The sequence below is a fragment of the Molossus molossus genome, unplaced genomic scaffold (genome assembly GCF_014108415.1).
Source record: "Molossus molossus isolate mMolMol1 unplaced genomic scaffold, mMolMol1.p scaffold_m16_p_1, whole genome shotgun sequence".
In the NCBI taxonomy this organism is placed as follows: domain Eukaryota; kingdom Metazoa; phylum Chordata; class Mammalia; order Chiroptera; family Molossidae; genus Molossus; species Molossus molossus.
The window spans coordinates 162,048,745-162,072,401 of NW_023425344.1; positions in this window are offsets into that span (position 1 = coordinate 162,048,745).

Sequence of the window (23,657 nt, forward strand, 5' to 3'; positions counted from 1 at the left end):
TTATACATAAAGTCATAAAACACTAATAAAAAAATAGTACCAAAATTAACGGAGCAATATATACTATATTTCTTATTAAAAACCTCAGTGTTTGTTAAAATGTCATTTCTGCCCAAACCCACATACAATGCAAATTTGATAAAAATTTCAAGGTTGTTTTTTTTAGAAATTGACAAGCTATTTCTAAAATCTATAGGCAAAGAAACTAGAATAGCCAAAACAATTCTGAAAAAGAACCAATTTGGATGACATGCACAACCTGATTTTCATGCATACCATAAAGGAGATGAGACAGTGTGGTGGTGAGTGGTTTTGGGGGGGGAAATAGATGTACACAGCAAAAAAGCACAGTGAGAAGTCCAATAAGAGATCCACACATATATAATTTCCACAACGATGCAAAGTCAATTCAATGCAGAAAGGGTTTTCTTTTCACATGTGGTCCCAGCATACGAAAAAGATAGAAACTCTTCTCTTCATGTCTCACGTTCAATACCAAAAATTCACCCCGCATTGATCATAGGCCTATATAAAAACCTCAAACTATAAACTTTATGGTGCTTGATAGAATAAATCAAATAATAGCTATCTTTCTGATCCTTGGTTATCAAACTGTTCTCTCAATACCTGAGAGAGATGTGTTAAAATCAACAATAATTGTGTATTTGTCTTTTTCTCCATTATCTGCCCGTTTTTGCTTCGAGTAGTTTGAAGCTCTGTTATGGGGCATGTACATTTATAAATAATTACAGTTCCTTAAAATATTAACCTGATTATTACTAGGACATATCTGTCATTGTCTCGTGTAACCCTTCTTGTTTTCAAGCCTCTTCTGCCATTAATATAGCCATCCCAGCTTTTCTAGTCCTCCTATATCCATAGCATATTTTTCTACCTTATATTCACCCTATTTGTGTATCATTCTATTCCTTGAGACAACATGCAGCAGCATGTGGTGGTTGTTTTTTACCCCTCTGAAAAACAGTTTTATGACTGGAGGTTTTGCCCATTTTACTTGAAGTAAAATTATTTGGGTCTGCCATTTTGATGTTTGTTCTAGTTATTATGTCTTTATATTTTTCCTTTTTTCTTATTTTATGTTAATTGAAAGTATTGTTAGCAGTCCATTTTAACTATTCTCTTGGCTTCTAGCTCTGTCTCTTTGCATTTCATTGTAGTGTTTGCCAGAGATTATAAAATTCATCTCTAATTTGTCACAATCCTCTAAGAATTCATGTTTAATTATTTAATCTAAAATATTGGAAACTTGCAGCAGTATATCTACACCTATTCTCATCCTTTGTATTATTGTTGCCACATATATTACATCTATATATAATAAATCCAATAATTCAGTATTTTTATATTTTTCTATAATTTTTGCTTTCAGCTACCACATGCCTTTAAAAAGTTTTAAGATAAAAAAGAAAAAGTTAATCTTTTATATTTACCAAGAATATTTATCTTTTTTTATTTTATCCTTACCCGAGGACATTTTTCCATTTTTTATTCAGACAGAGCAGGAGGGAGAGAGAGGAAGAGAGACAGAGAGAAACACTGACATGAAAGGGACACATCGAGTGGCTGCCACCCGCATGACCCAACCAGGGCCGAGGACAAACTGCAACCGAAGTACATGCACTTAGCGGGAACCAAACCCAGGTCTCTCTACACCACAGGCCGACGCTCTAACCGCTGAGCCAAACTGGCCAGGACATTTATCATTTCTTATGTACTTCATTTCTTCTTATAGATCTGAGTTATTATCTGTATCTTTTGCCCTTCAACCTAAATAACTTCCTTCAGAAGTTTTAGACCAGGTATGCTAGATTAATTGGATATAAAATTCTTGGTGGACAGTTTCAACAATTTGATCATGACACTCAATGTATTCTAGACTTTTATTTCTGATTAGAAGGCACTCATTAATTGTACTGTTATTCCCTCACATGTAATTTGGCCCTAACTCTCAGATTATTCAAGGGTCAAGTGTACATTTAGAACCCTTGATCTCAAAATTAACAGGAATATTCTGTTCAGATACACAAGACTAACAAAGGCACTCCAGTTGCCTAGTAACATTATAATACCATTTAAATCATAATTATAAAGAATCATGCTAATATTGTCACATCTGTCTCACCTCAAATTTTCCCACCCTAAATTGTCAGCATAATTTCAGCTTCAGGCAAACAACTCAGCCTCCTTCTGAATTTCATTCCTTCTAAACATTTTGAAAATCTATCAGCTTCTCCTGTCACTAAGTGAACACTTTCCTTTAGGCCATCTTTACTGCTGTTCCCACAGCTCACCTTAACAGCATCCATGTATTATTAGATGAAATATTATGCAAAATAATGACCTACTGTTACAAGAAGAACAAAATTTACATATGTCTTTCTAACATGAAAATAATCATAACAAATGCAGGCATAAATAATGCTCAGTATAAGACCCTGGACAAATTCATTTATTTTTCCCTTAAAACATTAATAACATTTTGTGATTGTAGCCTTGTGTTATATTGACTTTTGTGACAGTATCTAATTGTTTTCTCACTTATTTTTTAAAAAGTCATTGATTCTGGTAGGAATCACATAAACAAAAGAATATTCTAGGGAGAGATTCAAGTCAGCAGCAGCGTAGATAGAAGCTACACTCATTCTCCCAGGACCAGACTGAAATTACAACTAAAATATAGAGCAATCAACTTGAATGACTAACAGAAAGACTAGCTGAAGAGGAGTCTTAGAGTCAAAGATTTGCAGAAGCCACATGGAGACTGGTAGAAAGGGAGGAGGGGTGCAATGGGCTGGCTGTGCTCACATGGGCGGCCAAGATTCCGGAGGGATATCTCAGCTGCAAAGTTTTCCCCTGAGAAGCATGTGTCTCAACCTCAAGCCAGGTTTCCCAGCCCAGAGCACCAGAGCCAAGAAGAGGCACCAATATAACATCTGGCTTTGAAAATCACCAGGGATTCTGTCCACCAGGGAGAGACAGGAGTCTGCTAGAGACACAGTCACCCTCTTAAAGGGACAATGCACAAAACATCATTCATAGCAACTCACCCTGGGCTACAGCAGAGAATGAGCATGCCCCTCCATACAACATTCAACCTGGGGGAATGCAATAGCCCCACCCTCTGGACTCCCTGTTACCCCATCATGTGGAGCTTGCACCCTGCTGAGGAGTCAGCTACATGGGCCAAGGTGTGGAAGTCTGGGCAGATGCAGGGGGTTGTCGGTGCCTGAGTGGTGTGGCTTTGAGGCAGGGGCCTTCCCCCCATTTTTCCAAGAACCTGACAGGCATACCCATCATGGAAGATCGCCTAGCCCCTCTCTGGGTTCTTGGTGGCCCCACCCTTTTGACTCCTGGTGGCTTCACCCTGCCAAGGTCTGGGCAGAATCTGAGACAGAATGAGTTGTGTGACTCTGGGGAGGGGCCCACTCTCCCTACCTTCCCCCAAGACTGATCAGCACCTCCCCAACATGGAAGATCTACTAACCCTATCCTGCCAACTCTCAGCAACTCTGCCCTACTGAGATAGGCTCCTGGCAGAATCTGGGACAAACTGAGTTGTGTGGCTTCAGGACGGAGGCCGTTTTTCTTCTGCATGCAAGATGGGTGCAGAGGCCTCCCTTCATATGGACAAATATTGGTATGTTTGGGCCTAATAAACTCTGCTGGCCTCATCCTAATGACCCTGAGACCCAACCCTACTGCAAAGGTGTGCATGCACTTAGTAGGTAGCAGCTAGACATGGTATACCCTGGAACATTTGCTGAGTGACCTCAGATTCAGCACTGGACCGAGTTTTAACCTGTATCTATCTGGTCAACACCACTCATCCCTAACTGATGACTCACTGAGAATCTACCTCATTCAACTCAAGTGTCACCAGACGGTCTTTCAGTGACTGAGCCTAACAGATAGCCAGAAGGCAGAGTTGGATCTTGGGGTGCCTTGAGACATTAGCTGACTTGTCCCTGAACCCAGTGCTGGTAAAAGCCAACCTTGATACACAGCTTAGTTCTTCCCATTCACATTGAGGCCCAGCAGAGGCTGCCACAAACTGTGGATCACTTTGTAATTCCAAACATGTTGCCCAGGGCCTGTTACAGGCAGTGTCTGACATTAACCTACACCAGAGTCCCCCCAAGAGGTCCCAAAATCAACATGCCCAGTGGCCAGCTTTGAATACACCAGAGCAGGATCCAATTAGCTTCACAAGTGATACATCCAAAGAGAGATCTAAGCAGGCACCAGACCTTGCTCAGTTGAATTCTGCTCTGTGCAGTCAGCACTTGCCAGCCTGAAGGTCAACCCCACACACAAATGGGCCAATAGCAATCAAGACTCTCTTAAACAGGAGGGCCCACATACACCACACAAGAAAAATTCCTGAAACATCTAAGGTGATCAAGGAGACTATGCCACTGGGTCCCACAGCAAACCTACTAAATAAGGCCACCTACCATGACAAAGTTATAGCAGATCTACCTAGTGTATAGGAACAAACACAAAGAGGCAGGCAAAGTGGGGAGACAAACAAAAATGCCCCAAATGAAAGAATAGGAGAAATCTCCAAAAAAAGGAGCTAAATAAAATGGAGGAAGGCAATTGATGAGAAATATAAAGATTTTTTTTAAATGGTTTTAAAAAATGGTTTTAAGGACGCTCAGGGAACCTAGAGAGAACTACAACAGCATAAATAAGAACCATAAAAACCTTATTTTTTAAAAAGTTAGGAATGAAAAATATAATTTCTGAAATGAAGAATACACTGAAAGAAACAAACAGTAGGCTGGATGAAGCAAAAGATTAAGTCAGCAATTTGGAAGACAAGGTAGAATAAACACCCGATCAGAGCAGCAAAAAAAAAAAAGAGAGAGAGAGAGAGAGAAAGAAAGAAACTAAAAAGTGAGGATAAGTTAAGGGATCTTGGGGACACAAGAAGTGTAACAACATCCACATTATAGGAGTTCCTGAAGGAGAAAAGAGAGAGCAAGGGATCAAGAAACTATTTGAAGAAACAATGACCAAAAACTTCCCTAACCTGGAGAAGTCCAGGAAGTTTAGAGAGTCCTAAACAAGGTAGAACCCAAAGAGGCCCATATCAAGACACGTCATAATTAAAATAGCAAAAGTTAGCAACAAAGAGAGAATCTTAAATGTTGCAAGACACAGACAGTTAGTTACCTACAAGGGAGTCCCCATAAGACTATCATCTGATTTCTCAACAGAAACATTTCAGGCCAGAAAATCAAGGATCTATAATCAAAGCAACTTTACCTAGCAAGGCTATCATTTAAAATTGGAGAAATAAGAGTTTCCCAGACCACCCCCAACCAAAAAAATAAATAAAAAAGCTGAAAGAGTTTGTTACCAACAAACCAATAATACAAGAAATGTAGAAGCATCTTCTTTAAGAAAAAGAAAAAGGTAACACACACACACACACACACACACACACACAGGAAGATAGTTAGAAGAATAAAATGGCAATCAATACATACCCATCAAATATTACTTTAAATGTAAATACCTTCAATGTTCCAATCAAGAGATATAGAGTAGCTGAGTAAATAAGAAAACATGACCCATATATATGCTGTCTACAAGAGACCCATCTCAGAAAAAAAGATACACACAGACTAAAAGTAAAGAAATGGTAAAAGATATTTCAAGCAAATATAGATTAAAAAAAAAAAAAATAGGTGAGGTAGCCATATTTATATCTGAAAAAATAGACTTTAAAACAAAGGCTATAGCCCTGGCCAGTTTGGCTCAGCTGTTATAGCGTCAGCCCATGGTCCAGAGAGACCCGGGTTCAATTCCTGCTAAGGGTGTGGCCTCGGTTGCAGTTTGTCCCGGGTCCCAGTTTGGGTTGTGCAGAGAGCGGCCACTCGATGTGTTGCTTTCACATAAATGTTTCTCTATTTCTCTCTTCCTCTCTCTCTCTCCCACTCTATCTAAAACAAAAATGGAAAAGTGTCCTCGGGTGAGGATAAAAATAAAAATAAATAAATAAAACAAAAGCTGTAGTAAGAGACAAAGAAGGACATTATACAGTGATAAATGGATCAACATAACAGGAGGAAATAAGCCTTGTAATCATGTATGCACCCAATATAGGAGCACCTACATATGTAAAGCAAATTCTGATGGATGAAAAGGGAGAGATCAACTATAATACAGTCATAGTAGGGGATTTTAACATCCCACTGACATTAAATAGATCTTCTAGACAGAAAATCAAAAAGGAAACAGGGACCTTAAATGACGCACTAGAGCAAATGGGTTTAACTGATATATTCAGAGCATTTCACCTCAAAGCAGCAGAATATGCATTATTTTCATTTGCACATAGAACACTTTCTAGGATATACCACGTTAAGACACGAAACAAATCTCAATAAATTTAAGATTTAAATCATTTCAAGGATCTTCTCCAACCACCAAAGTATAAAATAAGAAATCAATTTAAAAAAAACAAACTGAAAAACATAAAACACATGGAAACTAAATGACATGTTACTAAATAATAAATAGGTCAACAATCAGATAAATGAAGAAATTAAAAGTTACCTTGAGAAAAATGAAAATGAACACACAACAACCCAAAACCTATAGGACACAGTGAAAGCAGTCTTAAGAGAGAATTTCATAGCATTACAGGTCTACCTCGACATGAAAAATCTCAAATAAACACAGTCACATTACACTTAAAACCTAGGAAAATAACAAGAACAAAGACAAAGTGAGTAGAAGAAAGAAAATAATAAAGATTAAAGCAGAAATAAACAAAATAGATTCTTAAAAAGTGCAATAAAACTAAGAGCTCATTCATTAAAAAATAAAATTGATAAACTTTAACTAGACTCATGAAGAAAAAATACCATGGACCAAAATAAATAAAATCAGTAATAATAAGAAATAAAAATGTACACCACAAAAATGCAAAGGATTATAGGGAAATATTATACACAACTATATGCCAACAAATTGGACAATCTGAGCAAAGTGAATAAATTTCTAGAAACATACAATCTTCTAAAACTGAAACAAGAAAAAATAGAAAATCTGAACAGATTGATTCCAACCAATGAAATGAAGCAGAAATTTAAAAAAACAAACAAAAAAAAAAACTTCCAACAAAGAAAAGTTCTGGATTAGATGGCTTCACAGGTGAATTTTACCAAACATTAAAAGAACTAATAGCTACCCTTATCAAAATATTTCAAAAAATTAAAGAGTTGAGATGACTTCCAAGCTTTTTTCATGAGACCAGCATTATCCTAATTCCAAAACCAGAAAAAGGCACCATAAAGAAAGAAAATTATAGGCCAATATCCCTGATAAACATAGATGCTAAAATCCTCAACAAAATATTAGCAAATCAGGTCTAGCAATACAATGAAAAAATCATACACCATGATCAAGTGAGATTTATTCCAAGAATGCAAAATTGGTACAATATCTGCAAATCACTAAACATGCTATACCACATATACAAAGTGAAGGATAAAAATTACCTGATCATATATATAGAAGCTGAAAAAGCATTTGATAAAATCCAGCACTTATTTATGTAAAATCTCTCAGGAAATTGGGAATATGGGAATCACACTTCAATGTAATAAAGGCCACATATGAAAAACCCATAGCCAACATTATACTCAATGGACAAAAACTAAAAGCATTTCCATTAAAATCAGGAACAAGACAGGAATGTCCAATTTCACCCCTTGTATTCAGCATAGTATTGGAAGTCTTAGCCATAGCAATAAGACCAGAAAAAGAAATAAAAAGCATCCAAATTGGAAAAGAAGAAGTAAAACTGCCATTATTTGCAGATGATATGATACTGTACATAGAAAACCCTAAGGATTCCACCAAAAAACCACTAGAAGTGAAACATGAATTCAGTAAAGTAGCATGATTAAAAATATCTGCCTGGAAATCTGTTGCATTTGTATATACCAATGATGAAATGCCAGAAAGGGAAACTAAGAAAGCAATCCCACTTACAATTGCATTAAAAAAACAAAACAAAAAACAACCTAGGAATACATTTAATCAAAGTTGTAAAAGAAATGTATTCAGAAAATTATAAGACACTGAAGAAACTGAAGAAGATGCAAATAAGTGGAAGCATATATTATGTTCATGAACTGGAAGAATTAACATCCTTAAAATGTCCATACTACCCAAAGCAATCTATAGATTCAATGCAATTCCTATCAAGATAATAATGAAGTATTGTACAGAACTAGAACAAATATTCCAACAAATTATATGGAATCACAAAAGACTCTGAAAAGCCACAGCAACCTTGAGAAATAAGAACAAAGTTGGAGGAATCATGCTGATATCAAATATACTAAAAGGCCGTACCATGACATAGAGGGGACAAATGGTAATGGAAAAATAATAAAATAATATAAATAAATAAAATAATACAAGAAAAGAAATAAAATAAAAATAAATAAATAAAATGAAATGAAATTCAAAAAAACAAGACATATAGGTCAATGGAACAGAATAGAGAACCCAGAAATAAACCCACGCCTTTATGGGCAATTAATATTTGACAAAGAAGGCAAAAACATAAAATGGAGTAAAGATAGGCTATTCAATAAATGGTGTTAGGAAAATTGGACAGACGTGCAAAAAATGAAATTAGAGTACCTTTTTACACCATATACAAAAATAAACTCAAAATGGATTAAAGATTTAACTAAGAAGAAAACATAGGCAGTAAAACCTTGAGCATTTCTTATAGCAATATTTTTTCCTGATATATTGTCCCAGGCAAGGGAAACAAGAGAAAAAATAAACAAATGGGACTATATCAAACTAAAATTCTTTTTCACAGCAAAAGAAACCATTAACAAATGAAAAGACAACCCACTGAATGGGAGAACATATTTACCACTGATGCATCTGCAGGGTTAATTTCCAAATTATATAAAGAATTATACTACTCACCCTGGCCAGTTTGGCTCAGCATTTAGAGCGTTGGCCCTCAGACCAGAGAGTCCCAGGTTTGGTTCCCGCTAAGGACACATACTTCGGTTGCAGTTTATCCCCAGCCCCAGTTGGGGTCATGTGAGTGGCAACCAGTCGATGTGTCTCTCTTATGCTGATGTTTCTCTCTCTCTTCCTCCTCTCTCTCTCCCTTTCACTCTATCTGAAGATGAATGCAAAAGTGTCCTCGGGTAAGAAAGAAAAGAAAAGAATAGAATAGAAAAGGAAAGGAAAGGAAAGGGAAAGGGAAAGGGAAAGGAAAAAGAAAAGAAAAAAAAAGAAAAGAAAAAAGAAAGAAAAAGAAAGGAAAAAAAGAAAGGAAGGAAAAAAGAAAGGGAGGGAGGGAGGGAGGGAGGGAGGGAGGGAGGGAGGGAGGGAGGGAGGAAAGAAAGAAAGAAAGAATTATACTACTCAACACCAAGACAAACAACCCAATTAAAAAATGGGAAAAGAACCTGAATAGACACTTCTACAAAGAGGGCATACAGATAGTCAATATTCATATGAAAAGATGTGCAAAGTCACTAATCAACAGAGAAATGTAAATTCAAACCATATTGAGGTATCACCTTACTCCTGTCAGAAAGGCTATCATCAATAAATTAACAAACAAGAAGTGCTGGCAATGTTGTAAATAAAAGGGAACCCTCGTGCATTGTTGGTGAGAATGCAGATTGGTACAGCCACTGTGGAAAGCAGTATGGAGTTACCTCAAAAAAGTTAAAAATGGATCTATCTTATGATCCAGTAATTCCACTTCTGGGAATATACTGGAAGAAACCTGGAACACTAATGCCAAAATATATATGCACCCCTATGCTCATTGCAGCACTATTTACAACAGCCAAGCAGCCCAAATACTCATCAGTAGGTGAGTGAATAAAGAATGGTGGTACAGCCCTATTCCGTTTGGCTCAGTGGTTACAGCGTCGGCCTGCGGTTCAAAGAGACCCGGGTTCGGTTCCTGCTAAGGGAATGTACCTCAGTTGCAGTTTGTCCCTGGTCTGGTTGGGTTGTGTGGAAGGCAGCCACTTGATGTGTCCCTTTCACGTCGATGTTTCTCTCTCTCTCTCTCTCTCCCTCTCCCTCTCCCTCTCCCTCTCCCTCTCCCTCTCCCTCTCCCTCTCCCTCTCCCTCTCCCTCTCCCTCCCTCCCACTCTATCTGAACAAATAGTGGAAAAATGTCCTTGGGTGAGGATAAAAAAAAAAAAGGGGTGGTATATTTACACAGTGGAATACTCCTCATCCATAAAAAAGAAGTAAATCTTACATTTTGCATGTGACAGCATGGATGGACCTGGAGAGTGTTATAATAAGTGAAAAAAAAGCCAGTCAGAGAAAGACAAGTACCATATGATTTCACTTATATGTGTCTAATGAACAAAAACTAACACCCCAAATAGAAACAGACTCATAGATACAAAGAACAACTGACAGCTGTCATGGAGAGGGTTTCTGGGGCAGGGTGAAAGAGTTGAAGGAATTGAGGAAAAAAAGTCTCATCAGCACAAACAACAGTATGGTGATTACCAGAGGAATAGGGAGTGAGGGAGGCAGAAGAGGGAAAAGGAGGGATAAATAGTAATGAAAGAAGACTTGACTTGAGTTGGTGAACACACAATACAATATACAGATGATGTACTATAGAATTGTACACCTGAAACCTATATAATTGTGTTAACAAATGTATAAATTCAATAAAAAAAGAAATCCTTCAGGTTTTTCCCACTGATATTAAAGAGGAAGAAAGCCAAATAAATATTAATAGCATGTAATACCCAAAAGTGTCTGCTATAAATAAATTACTAGGAGAGGAAAAACAAACATTTTTACTCAAATAAATTACAAGTATCTTTGAAAAATAGAACATTCTTCAAAATGTCTGATGCTAGCAATTAGTTAACATTGAAATTTTAAAATTAGAAGACCACGAAAGACAAACATCTGTCCTTTAAGATTAAAGATAACCATTTAGCAAAATTAAATTATAATATGCAACCAATACTAATTCTACCCAAATGTGAACTTTAGATTGCATGTTAGTTATCAACCACATTTTATTGTGTGATACATCTCACAGGTATTTTTAGTGCAACTCTAAATGAAACATTCATTACTTCAAAAGAAAATACTAAGTGTAGAGTTTTAGAAGTACAAAGTTGAATGAAAGCACATCTTTGCTTCCATGAATTTTATAAGAAACAAAAGATTTACCAAAATAATTCTGTACGGTGATTTCAGACTGCACTAAGTTTATATTATGTTTTATTCATTCATTCCATAGTTATTTTTGAGTCCTTACTATATTTTAGAAATAATTACAGCATGTCTTTTTAATCAACTGAGCTTGACTTTCATGATGTCTTTACTTGAGAGATTCAGAAGTCTCTGGGGAACAAGTTACAGTACAAGAAGAGGAAGAAAGGAAGGGCAGGAGGGAGGGAGCAAGGAAAGAGGGAAGAAAGAAAAAGAAGGGAAGGAAAGGAAATGAAGGAAGGGAAGAAAAAAATGAAAGGGGAAAAAATAAAAAGATCAGCATGACCAAATTATTCTGGAAATGCATACTAGCAGAAGACTTACTCTTGCTTCTCACCTGCAACAGAATAAAACTCAGAAAGGCCAGATAACACTTCTCTCCCCACATCTCCACAGAACACTGAGACCTTTTGGTTTCATGAAAAATCTATTTGATCAGTTATGATGCCCAGTTGGAAATGACAAAATGGTGACATTGCCCAAGTCTTCAGTGCCCAGGGGAAAGGAACGGCAGGCCTGACAGGGACAAGCTGCCTGCCGTGTGTGGTGCACCCAAGGATGTAACAGTCATCCACAGCAGTGCCTAGTAGGTACGAGGGTACCCAGAAGGAACAGAAGTGGTCCCTGGGAGAGCAACAGGACCCAGAAGATACAGTATAATTCAGTTGAAGCAACAAGACTGCCCACTACATAACATGTGGTCATCCAATCACCTTTCAATGAAAAGTGATACATTCATCAGGGAGCCAAAAGTATTATATTTGGAGGTAAGAAATTTCTGAAACAGGAAGAGATCCTAATTGAGCCCAGTGAAATCTTGGTTATTATCATTGATATAAGCCCCTACACACTGAGATGTGAAGAAGTAGATGATCCTGATGAACTCTGTGAGGGGAAACAGGAGGGAAAAATGTTTATCCCAATCTTCACCCATGTTTTTAAGAAAGATGTTTGTCTGTTGAGCTTTTATTAACAAAGAAGGAAAAGGAGCACCGTTCACCAACCTCTTCCTTGGTACCAGGGCTAGAAGAGAAGTCTGGCAATAAAAATGAAGGCATGGCTTCTCTCGGGTCACAGTAAGAACAATGCTGGGCCATCCCCTCCACTGCTTATCCTGGGGAAGCTGAGGAGTTAAATAAAATCTCATAGAACCTGGAGCAGCAGGATGCACACCAGACAGCATGGGTCTTCCTGGTGACCTTGGCAGTCCTTTGTGTTGCTTCCTCTTGATCCTGTCTTCACAGATGGGAATTTGAGCTCTGCTAATCCATCTTTCCTAAATCAATACTAGCCCCAAGTGCAACTGTATTTCTTAGGATAACAAATAGAGTGCCATCCAGAACTATCACATTTTTTTTCAGTCATTAAGCAGCATTTCTTAATGAGAACCAATTTGTTTTTGCTTCTGTAAAACATTAGATGTACATAAATGTATTGACATTTGACCTTCTCTCTTCACTACCAGTGGGAGCGAGAATTACTCAACATTTTAAGACTCCCCTATGCGGCTGTAACACTCACATTACGTTCCATGATGGCAGTGGTTTCTGTTTGCTTTCTTCATTGCTATGTCACTAGAGCCTAAAACTGTGTTTGACACAAGTTAGGTTTTCAATTTTTTAATGAATCAACATTAGTGGCAAAGCTCAAAAATAAAATGTAATAAGTGCCATTGACATATATATATATTTATATATATTTTAAGCCTTACCTGAGGATATTTTTTCCATCTATCTTTAGATAGAGTGGGAGGGACAGAGAGGGAAAGAGAGAGAGACATTGATGTGAGAGAGACACATCAACCGGTTGCCTACCACATGCCCCTGACCAGGTCTGGGACAAATCACAACCAAGGTTTGTGACCTTGACTGGAATCGAACCTGAGACTCATTGGTCCTCCGGCTGATGCTCTAACTGCTGAGCCAAACCAGCCAGGGCAAGTGCCACTGATTTTTAAAATGAGACTTTAGAGTAAACTTATTTCAAATATCTAGGGAGGATATCAGGATCAGAGAATTCCAAGCTTGGGAGACAGTTGTATCTAAAATTAATCATAAAAAATAAAGAGGACATGCGTCATTAAGAGAGGAAAAGAACAGACAGCCGGGGAAGAAGCCAGCAAAGTCATCTACGTCCCTGGAGCTAAAGAATACATTGTGTATACAACGAAGCGGAAGTGATGCAGTGAGGTCGTGAAAGAGCACACGAAAGTGAGCAGAAGTATCACTGGGACAGCAGGTTTAAGGTCAAGGCAAGGTGACTATAGGGCCCTGAATGCCAAGCCATAGGGTATGAATTTTATTCCCTCACTGTAGAAAAGCTGCTTTCTGTTTCTGAGCATGAAAATGAAAACCATCATCGGAGTCTCCGGAAAGGTAATGTTGCCAAACTCCAGATGGCTGAGGAAAGAACTGGAAGCAGGAAGTACAGTAGAGAGACGACCATACCTTTCATGGAGGACCTAAAGACAAAGACTGATCGCATATGATGGCTTCCTCCAATTGAGCCCATCTGAGTTTAAAGAATGGGAGTTTGTATAACTCACTTCAGATTGGCAGAAAAAGATTAGAGGCAAAATGCTAAAAAGCCAGGGATTGTGGTTTTCTTAGATCATCTGTCAAAAATGTATTCTTTCGTCTTCTCAAAGGCCTTCAGGCACCAACTGTGGAATAGTAAAACCAAAGAGGAAAAATCTCTTTTAGAACAGAAGATGGGAACACAATGAGAAAAAAGTCCACTGGCAATAGACCACACTAATATGAGAAAGGTGTGCTTGGGAGAAAGAGCAAAAACTGCAAATAAGAGATGAGAAAGCAGCCTGGCCAGTGTGGCTCAGTGGATTGGGGTCACCCCATGGACTGAGAGGTACTGGTTGGATTCCTGGTCAGGGCACACGCCTGGGTTGCGGCCTCAATCCCCAGTAGGGGGCGTGCAGGAGGCAGCCAATTGATGTTTCTCCCTCACATTGAAGTTTCTATCTCTGTCTCTAAAAGAATCAATAAAAATATATTTAAAAAAATAAGAGATGAGAAAACAGTGTGGTAAAATACCTAGAAGTATACTCTGCAAGAAATAGTCTGTAATAAACTGCACCGTTCATAAGATGCATATATTATGGAAAGAGTTCAGAAACAAAGTGAAATTCAGTAATATATATAAGAATGTGTTCAACGGCCCAGTACAGCCTTAGTAATTGATTATCAAAATCTCAAGCAATGGGAGAATGAGCCTGTCATCCCCTCTGCAATCCCCAGGAAGAATCAAAGGGCTAAAACACTGAGGGCACAAGAGAGAAATAAAATACGGATCCAGCAACATCAAGATAGAAAACTGTTACCAAAATTCAAGTGCGGTGGGGTTAGATGATAAAACTACACTCACTTTTGTAAGATATACACACTGACTTGTAATGTTTAACCTAAATACAAAATAATTCTGAGCATCATTTAATCTCATATTTTTGTTTGAAATGTCAATTATCTTAATATTTTCTAAGAATCAATATCAATATCATTAAAGAAAAATATGTTTGACTCTGGCTCTGCTCCACCAAATAGATTTTCATCTGGACTGGTAGACAGGTAACACTGAACATACAGGATTGAGTCTCTAGCCTTTAGTGGAAAAATACTGGGAAGAGGTTAACTACCTGATTGGCATTCTGAGGAGAATGGCAACATGGCATGGGCATGTTGTATGTTGCTCTCTCTGTACACATTTCTAGCTTTCATGGATGAAAAGGACAGGATGACTCTGTCTCTTCCTTGCTCGGTACATGGCAGGACTTCGACCATGATCTCTAGCCCATCACCTGGTGGGACGCATGCATTGCTCTACTTATTCTGAAGATCGCATCCTTTGCATAAGAAGCAGCACATCACCTAAGCACATCATATACTACAATGGCCTGAAAATCATTTCTACTTTCCTGATATGAGCCCAGCTACTGTGGTTGGAGGGGAGTAAGGAAAATTACCATTTCTTGGTGACAACATAGATAAACCTTGAGAATATCGTGCTAAGCAAAACAAGTCAGGTGTAAAAAGACAAGAACCATATGATTTCACTCATATTTGGGATATAAAAGTGAAAATGACAAATGAACAAACAGGACAAACAAAAACTCATAGAAGCAGACAGCAGTATGGTGGTTACCAGAGGGAACAGAGGTGGGGAGGAGGGAGGTAAAAAATGGTTAATGGGGTCAAATATATGGTGACAGAGATTTTTCTTTGGGTGATGGGCACACAATGCAATATACTGATGAACTGCACTCTTGAAATCTATCGTTTTATTAACCAATGTCACCCAAATAAATTTAATAAAGAAGAAAAGTCTAGCTAACAATATATTGGTACTGAAGAATATCATAAAATAATAAATCATATTATTTTGAAGAAAGACAAAAAAAAAATTGAGTAACCTGAAAGGGACTTCAATTTTAAGCCATTAAATGACTGGGATGTGTATGTTAAATCCTTTCACACATCTTCCCCCACCCCCTGAGAGAAATGAACTCACATATACCATTGGGTTGTCAAAGCAAACCCACACTAATCAAAGATCACACCTCTGTGTCATGCTTTACTAAATCATTTCCAGTATAGATGAAAGAAGGAGGTTCAGGTAAAGCAAACAGAAGTCTGAATCATCAAAGGCAGCTCTCTAGGTCTTTCCTTCCCATTTAGAACATTCACTACTGGCCCCAAATAGATGGGATTCAGGGCGTTCCTCACACAGAAGTATTTAGTTTATAAAACATGTCCATTTCACAAGCCAGAGTGTTGAAAAGCCTAATTGACATTCTCCAGGATGCTATGCCTCAGCCACTGGGTTCTACTTACTGTAGCTAATTGGGGTTAGAGCAGGTCACTTGGTTTTTTTTCTCTTCCCCAAAAGATCGCCCTCTCTACACCTATAGAGTATAGACTGCCAGTCAGCTATTTTAACTCCCTCCCATGCAGTAAGTGGAACTGTGGTAAGAGTAAAAAAAAAGTTTTATTCCTGCACCTGTATAGATTTAATTCCCATTTTATGTCATTTACTAGTTCAATCTTGACCACAATCCGTCTTCTAATTAAATGCTATTTTGTCATTTATTTCATGAGACACAAGCTCCTCTACATTAGTCTTCTTTCCATCTAAATTTTAACTATTTTCTATCACTTTTATTTTCGTTAATATTTTGGAAGTCCTTACATGTGGAACGAAGACTTAAACTGACCTCAAGATAGAAAGAATATATTTAAGCATATAAAACTTCAATAACTAATTTTTTAAATTAAAGCCGCTGTTAAGTATGTTCCATTACAAATAGAAAGGTCGCCCTGAAATGCACTATGAAAACATTTGCAATGTAACTAGGAAGCAGGCAGCTCCTACTAATATATGGAATGTGCTCAACTTAAGACTATGATGATTCTGAAAGTGTTATACGTTAGAGTTGCTAAAATTAGGTAAGGAACATTCAGAAGCAAGCAAATAGGCATATGATCCAAGAAGTAGATGCTAAAGTTTAAAATAGCTCAATTCTCAGTTAAAATTTACTAAAAGCAGAGAATTTTCTCTGCAGTAATTGGAATAGATGTTCCCTCCTGCCCTGAAAGAGTTGGTTGTTTCTTTAGTAGTACCCTTGACATGATTCCATATTGTAACATGATAAATAAAACTCTAGTACCTACCTGTTTCCCACATTCCAAAAGAAACTCTTGGTTCTGTACTGTTCTTTTCTTTTTCTTAATTTTTTTTTTTTTTTTTTTAGAGAGGAGGAGGAAGAGGGAGAGAGAGATAGAAACATCAATGAGCGAGAACATCGATTGGCCGCCTCCTGCATGCCCCCCCAATGGGGATTTGGCCCACAACCTGGGCATGTGCCCTGACTACGAATCAAACCAGCAATCTCTTGATGCATGGGTCGACGCTCAACCACTGAGCCACACCAGCCGGGCTGTACTGTTCTTTTACCAATTTTTTTTTTAATTTATTTTTATTGGTTCAAGTGACTAATGATTAATGAATAACTTTTTTAGTTTGAACCCCAACTGGAAATAACATTTGAACTCACTGTATTTTATCTGAATATCTGGACTCTGAGATGAAATAATACTGAATAGGGATATTCCTCAAAATAGTCTTGGATGATAACATAAGCCCAACAAAATCTGAAAGGAGCTGAAAGTTATTGAAGGTGATTTACGGGTGCTTGAAGTTCATCATATTATTTCTCTACTTGAAAATACTAGCCCTGGCCAGTTTAGCTCAGTGGTTAGAGCGTCGGCCTGTGGTCCAGATAGACCCAGGTTCGGTTCCCGCTAAGGGCATGTACCTCAGTTGCAGTTTGTCCCCGGCCCTGGTTGGGTTGTGCAGGTGGCAGCCACTCGATGTCCCTTTCACGTCGATGTTTCTCTCTCTCTCTTCCTCTCTCTCCCTCCCACTCTATCTGAACAAAAAATGGAAAAATGTTCTCAGGTGAGGATAAAAAAAAGAAAATTCTATGCTTAAAATTTTTACAACAAAAGTTTTGTTTATTTTTTTAATTTTAAATGGGCTGTGAAATTTCTCTCAGGCTACTCTTAGTATTTTAGTACCTTCATTCTCGTCAGTATGAGAAATCCCTTCACCATTCATTGCCAAGAATTTTCTTCTTCAGCCGTAATTTAACATTATATGTAAAACATTATAACATTATATTTGGTGAGCTGTTAATCATGTTATTTGTGATGATTTGGTTTTATGCCCCATCCCTCTGAGTTTCTCAATGCTGTTTTAAAAAAGTAATTTCTATAGCACCTCAGAAGAGAGTTTCAGATATTCTGATGTTCTTGTTATTAGTTTAGAAGAAAAGAGACTTAAATTTTGTTCGAGGTCACAAAGCAATTTGTGGTAAATAACAGCCTAGGAAACCAAAATTTCATGGTTCTGGATATGAGCTCTAATTATCGGAGGTCACCTCAGTTGACACCAAGCTCAAACCGTTGCTTTGACTGGGACTACATTACATTACAGACGGGTCCATACTTCTCCATGCAAGGGTTCTTTTCCCTGAGAGTCACTGGTAGTTATGCATTAATTCAAATGAATCATCTCCAAACCTAAATTAAAAATGCGTTTGGCAATAGCTACAGGCTTTATGGGCCTGTGAACCCTTCTGGCCATCAGTCACATCGTAGCTTTGTGAGTCCTCTCAATGTCACCAACATAGACCCTGGCTGAACAATCAACACTGTGCACCCTAGTGAGGGAGGCTGCAGCAGTTAATGCTATTGATGTTGTCATATCTCCAAAAATAATAAAATTCTTACAATTATTTGTGAGAAATGGGGAGAGTACTTCCTGTTCTGGTAGTCATAATCCGTCTCCAGTAAATAAATAATCAACTGTTTTGCATCTATATGTGAAGCTTTGACTAAAATATATATATATCAATGCATAATATATATGTATATTTTAGGATTGGTATATATACCATACTATTATGTTACATTATAATATATATTGTATAATATATATTTTAGGATTATTTTATTAATATGGATTTTCCAGGGGAACTAAATGCCAATGTACTGCTCTGAAGAAAATGTTGAGATGTAAAATGTGTTTGTATTTCCCCATTTTCCCTTGATTAGTGAACTACAGTATAGAATATGTTCATTTAAAATTTTATGAAAGGCTCATAAATACCATGAAATTATTTTATACCTGACCCTAAAAGGGAAAAATGAAATAGTAGTTGTTATTTCCAATTAAATGATGTGCTAGATTTCACTGCTGTGTAACAAATTACCCCACACTTAGAGGGTTATAACAGCACCCACTGATTAACTTACAGTTCTGGAGGTCAGGAGTCCAGGATAGCGTGACTAGGTCCTCTGCTCAGAACATCACATGGCTGAGATCAAGGTACGAGTGTGTCAGGGATCTGGGAAAATGCCAAATTCCACACTCATTTATGGAGTAGGCAGAATTCATCTTGCTGTGGTAGGTCTGAGGTCCTGTTTCCTTGTATCACCGGGGCCCACTCTTATGTCTCAGGGGCTGCCCACATTCCTTGCCATGCAGCCTCCTTCACCCCCAATTCAAAAATAGCAGTTCAAATCTCTCTCATGCTTTTATCTCTGACTTCATCTTCTGTGACCAGCCAGAGAAAGAGCTCTGCTTTTACAGTGCTCATTTAATTAAATCTGGACCACCTGGATCATCTCCATATCCTCGGGTCAACTGATTTGGAACCTTAATTGCGTCTACAAAATCCCTTCACCGAAGCACCTAAATTACTGTTGGATTAAATAACTGGGAATAGGTGTGTGTGCATGCCCCAGGGGCCAGAATTTTAAGGGGCTATATTAGAATTCTTCCTATCACAAATGGTATTACATAAAAAAAGATTTTACTGTATCTTCTGCATCCAAGAATTTACACCAATTTAGCCAATGACACTTTTCAAATTCCCTATATACCTTGTGTCTTATTCCATTCATACTACTGTAACAGAATACCATAGACTGGGCAGCTTACAAACAACATAAATTTATTTCTCCCTGTTATGGACCCTGGGAAGTCCCTGATCAACACAGGTGCAGTGTCTAGTGAGAGCCCGTCTGCTGTGTTCTCACAGAATGGAAGGGCCAGAGGGCTCTAGGAGTTTTTTACTTTTATTTATTTATTCTTAATTCTCACCCGAGGATATTTTTACATTTATCTTCAGACACAGTGGGATGGAGGAGGGAGGGGGAGAGAGAGAGAGAGAAAGAGAGAGAGAGAGAGAGAGAGAGAGAGAGAAACATCGATGTGAGAGAGACACATTGACTTGTTGCCATCACATGGCCCCAGAGGGGTCGAAGATGAACTGAAACCAAGGTATGTGCCCTTGGCTGGAATTGAACCTGTGACTCTTTGGTCCTCAGGCTGACACTCTAACTGCTGAGTCAAACTTGCCAGGGCTAGGAGGTCTTTTTATTTTATTTTATTTTATTTTATTTTATTTTATTTTATTTTATTTTATTTTATTTTATTTTATTTTATTTTATTTTATTCTATTTTTAGAAATTCAGAAATAGAAAAGATAAAAAGAAATGTTCTCCCTCCTATGCATTTATGCATGAAGTGACATACAGAGATGATATCGCAACACATACACATGTGTTTTTTTCTCCTTTAGATCCCAGGCAGTTTTTTAATGCCCAACCATATGGGCCTAGAGCAGGGGCCCACTCCCTATCATATGGATGGGCTTTGGCAGAAAGAGTTCACATGATTTCATTCATCATATTTGCATGGGACCCGAACCTCCAGAAGACCAAGAACTCTGCTCTGGTTCTTTGCATCTCCAACATTCATGTGCACACAGGCTACCTGGGTCTTGTTAGAACATAGTTCCGATTCACAGGCTCTAGGATGGGCCAGATAGTCTACCAATTCCCAGTACTACTGCTGGACCCTAGACCTTTAGCTGAAGGGCAGGGCTGGGAGCAGTGGTCCTTGCCCCTGGCAGTAGGCTAGGGTCACCTGGAGGCTGTAAGAGTCGCACTTGGACTCCACACAGAAGCCTACTGCCACCCACCATGCCCTTCGACTCTACTTTGACAGTCTGGGTTGGGGTCTGAGCATTAGTGTAGTTTAGAAAGCTCCCAGATGATCCTAATATTCAACTAAGACTTTCCATGCTGGGAAAGTCAACGACACTTTCGTATTCTCTTTTTGGCCAAAATCTCAAATGTGGGAATTGAACGAGGGTGTGTGGAAAGCACCTAGGCCCTGAAGAAATATTGGCCATTGTTAATACCAAGCATTTTAATAGAAACAGAAAGTGAATCTTAATGTAAATGAGGGGATTTTAGTTAACGATAATTATTGATATTTCAATATTGGCTCATCGACTGAAACAAATGTACCATATTAATGCAAAATACTAATAATGGGAGAAAGTGGGGTTGGGCAGAGGGGCAGGCATATGAGAATTCTATTTTCTGATCAATTCTTCTATAAACCTAAAAATGAATTTTAAAGAATAAAAGCTATTAATTTAAAAAATTAACAACTGCTGGGTTGATGCCATCTCAGCCTGGGAGGGGAGGGCTGGTATGAGAGATTCCTCACCTGGAGGAATTTTTCAGCCACCTAGAAGACTTCTGGTCAAGATAGCAGCGTAGGTAAACGTGGTATCACGTCCTCCCACAACCACATCGAAGTTACAACTGAACTACAGAACAACCATCTCTCAAAACCACCTGAAATCAAACTGAATGGAGGTCCTACAACTACGGAATTAAAGAAGCAGCCACATCAAGACTGGTAGGAGGGTGGGGGCGGAGGGGCTGGTCTCACACCCACATGTCGCAGATAAAAATTAAGAGGATACCTCAGATGGAAAGGTCCTCCCTGAGGACTGAGGGGTCCCCGTCCCACACCAGGCACCCAGCTCAGGATTCCAGTGCCAGGAAGAGAATCCTCATAACTTCTGACTGGAAATACCAGTGGGAACTGAGGGTCAGGGAGGCTGAGGCACCTGGAGCTCCAAGCAGCTCCTCTTAAAGGGCCCGCACACGGACTTATCAGACTCACTCCCTCTAATCTTGGAGGGGAGGCAGCTAAAAGGACGCCAGAAACACACAGAGAAGAACTGAGCTGGAGTGAGGGCTGGAGAGGAGGTTTACTCCATACGTGTTGTCAGAGGCCTTTGTTCCTTTGATGAGCTCTTCCCTGGGGCAGCAGACAGCCACCATATCTGGGACTCCAGCAACCTGGCTCACACTGTTTGTCCCACCCTAATGATTCCCTGAGGCCCTGCCCCACCCAAATTTCAGGCTCATCCAAGCTGTTGCCAGTTGCTTAACCATGGATAGGATTGACCTGTCTTGGATCCTGCTTCCGGTTTTCCTAAATTCTTTCAAACAAGCAGCATCTGGTCTCAGATAGCCCCATACCTCTCATTAAGTAAGACATAGAAACAAACACAGGGAGGCAGCCAAAATGAGGAGACAAAGAAACAGGTCCCAAATGAAAGAACAGAACAAAACCCCAGGAAAAGAACAAAGCAAAATAGAGATAAACAACCTAACAGATGCTGAGTTCAAAACACTGCTTATAAGTATGCTCAATGAACTTAGTGAGAACCTCAGCGAACTTAATGAGGGCCTCAAGAACATAAAAAAGGACCAGTCAGAAATGAAGGATGCACAGTCAGAAATGAAAGAAGCACTAACTGAAATAAAGAATAATTTACACAGATTCAATAGTAGAGTAGGTAAAGCCAAGAAGCAAACCATCAATTTGGAATATAAGGAAGCAAAAAACACCCAATCAGAATAGCAAAAAGAAAAAAGAATCCAAAAAAATGAGGATAGTGTAAGGAGCCTCTGGGACAACTTCAAGCATGCCAACATACACATCTTGGGGGTGCCAGAAGGAGAAGAGAGAGAACAAGAAATTGAAAATCTGTTAGGAAAAATGGCGGTGGAATGAATGGAAGCTACACAGACCATCTCCCAGGACCAAACTGGAATTACAACTAAAATAAAGACAAATCTACAGGAAAATGCAACAGAAAAGTAGCTTGCAAGAACCATATAACAAGGGACACTGACTAGATCCTGGTAGGATTGTGGAGGCACGAGGGGGGGCTGAGAGCCCACAGACAGCAGTAGTTTTAGCTGTGAGCAGTGCCCTCGGGGGAACACTCCCAAGCGGTTCCACAGTGCACAGCCAGGACAGACGTTAAAATAGCCACAGCCACTAACCTGGGGCTCCTGCAGAGAGAGGGTAGAAGGGTAGACTTGACTGGAACTGTGTGGGGACACTCGGGATTTAGAGGGTACTCAAAGCTTTTGCTGAGTTTCAGCCACGCAGGACAGTGGTCATCTTACCCCTTCCCAGGGCTCTGGGGAGAGGTGGTGGCCCCTCCCTCAGAGATTCAACCCCACCCAGGCAGGCCATTGAAATACAAATTGAGAGTCCCGAACTACCATCATCTGCTCCACCCTCAGGAAATCCCCTTACGCTGAGCACCTGAGGGAGTTTTTCATTCAACTGAGAACCCAAGGCTCTTCAAGTAACCCCTAATGATAGCCTCCAGGCAAAAAGCTAGAGGATTACTGTACCATTCCTTGGCTAGCAACTCTAAGCAGAAAACTTAAGAATTGACAGTGGTGTTTAACAAGGGTCGTCTCTGGCTCATCCAAACCCAGGAGAGGGAGCCACAAACAGCAGAACACAAACACCCACAGGGAAAATTTGGCAGGCTCAAAGCCCACTGTGATAGCCAAAATGGTGAAGCACAGAAACAAAAGCCAAATGAAAGAGCAAGAGACCTCTACCAAAAATGAGATAAATGTGGAGTAGTTAAGCAAGTCAACAGAGCTAGAATTCAGAGCCAT